This window comes from Echinops telfairi, unplaced genomic scaffold (assembly GCF_000313985.2).
Source record: "Echinops telfairi isolate 266 unplaced genomic scaffold, ASM31398v2 ScPeMD7_5;HRSCAF=22, whole genome shotgun sequence".
In the NCBI taxonomy this organism is placed as follows: Eukaryota; Metazoa; Chordata; class Mammalia; order Afrosoricida; family Tenrecidae; genus Echinops; species Echinops telfairi.
Genome location: NW_022103901.1, coordinates 31,876,912 through 31,879,072, shown reverse-complemented (window position 1 = coordinate 31,879,072; position 2,161 = coordinate 31,876,912).

Here is a 2,161-nt window from a genome sequence, read left to right as displayed (position 1 = left end):
AACGATGTACAAATGCGCTTTACACAATTGATGTGTGTATGGATTGGGATAACAGTTGTATGAGCCCCTAATAAAATGTTAAAAAAGAGAAAAAAAACTAATACCTAAAGAAATGGAAATTACAGGGGGGAAAAATTACTGCCATTAAGCAGATTAAGGCTCATAGCAACTCTAAAGGACAGGCTAGACGTGCCTCTGTGGGTTTCTGGGGCTCTAACTCTTTACATAGGAGTAAAAAATTCTCAACTTTCTCTCAAGGGACAACTGGTGGTTTCAAACTGGTGACCTTATGGTTAGCAGCCCAATTTGTAACCCACTATACCAGCAGGGCTCCTTCACGATGATTTAGAGTCAGGCTTTAAAGGAGGATAAAGGAAATGTGACCCAGAGAGCTGCAACCTGAGAGCCAAACGGCAAACCCAGGGTGGCCTCCAAAGACATGTGCACCATGGGTATCAATGCTGCCACAGACAGGCCTGCAGATGAACAAACAGGATGACTATTCAACAGCCATACGATGGGCCTGCAGCTCACAAGGTTACTCCAGCTAGCCTCAGAGTGCTCTCTCCACCAAGAGGGGAAAAGCAAGACTGGCTGGCCCAGTCTTGAACTACAGGACGTTCAAGAGAAGGTGGACACTGAGAGGGATGTACTGGACCCTCTTAGAGAGTTGTGGTCTGGTCAAGAGAGGAAATTGAAAAAACCAAAGAAAGCTGAATTTAAGTTTTAAACTTTAATACTAGAATACACAGATTGCCATGCAATCACCAGGTATGCAGACAACGGGTCACAGAGGAGGCTGTGGGCAACAATAAGAAAGTTATTCAGAGTTGGAGAATGGATGTCTATCATACAGCCATGAACATCCCATTTCTAAGATTTTTGCTGGCTAGGAGAAAAGAAATGGGAAATATCAGGAGACAGACAATAAAATTTTTCAGAAGAAATTAAAAAGGACATGCATAAGTTTACTTTTTTAAACTTTTATTCTTAAAGTTCAAGTTAGGGTTTTCTTAAGTAGCAAAGTTAATGTTATCTTCATCTTGTTCTTCGTTACTTTTTGGTCTCCTAAAGCGTGTAGGCATTACCTTTGGAAAAACAAAATGTTATGTTTTAAAGGTCTCAGTTAAAATTATGGCAATACTCACATATATATACATCCCTTTTTCTTTATTTTTTTTCCCATTTCACTCTGAGTGGATTCTGACCTCTGGTCCAGCAGCCGGGCGAGCCACTAAAGATTCAAAATGACTACTAGATGCTTTTGATCAGTGCCAGCACATAATCTGGGGAGAGCCTTACAGAGGAGGAAGAGGTGAAAAGCAAATAATGCTAGTACCATGTCAATTAACCCCCAGGAAAATAGAGGCACGAGTCCCAGAAGGAGGAGTCTGGAGATTGCATGGAGGAGGGCATAAATTTTGACTTGGCCTTGAAGTATGGACAGAAGAAGGGTTTGCTAGTGTGAGAAGAAAATGAGGGGAGTTGGTCTGAGTAGAGAGAATAGAAAAGAGTGATTTATTTCCCCGATATCAAAGACACGACAATCCCGGCTGAACCCAACCGCAATGTACATGATTCCAAGTGAAAGTGTCAGGAAGGGTTCCCGTGCTTTTGTGCTTCCTCGTCTCTTGGTGCTCTGGACCACAGTGCCCACCAGGGCCTCTGCTTCTCCTCAGAAATGGTATCACCCACTCAGGTCCTCAGATTTCACCCTCTGATGAGTCTAACTAGTCAAAGCTAACTGGTGAGAGGGTTTGAAATTCAGCCTTTATGGATGACCATCAAGTGTGACCCATACGAAGGGAGTATGAGGTAGACCAGTGACTCTGGACTCTGACTGCGCATTACAACCTCCTAAAGATGCCCTTAAGCCGTCAGTATCACAGCCACCCCAGATATTCTGATTCATTTGTTCAGTGCTGGAGACTAGACTTCAGGGTGTTTCAAAAACTCTCAAGGTGCCGCTAATGCTCAAAATACTTTAGCATGTAGCTTTCCCAACAGATCAATGAAAAGGGAAAACATTGGGTGTAAAATAATTCACAAGTTAGTCAGCAAGAAAGCTACTGTATACAAACATTCTTAAGGTGAGGTCCAGATAGTATGGCAGTGGCCAAACCAAATCCAGGGATACATATGGTAGCCAACTAAAAAAGAG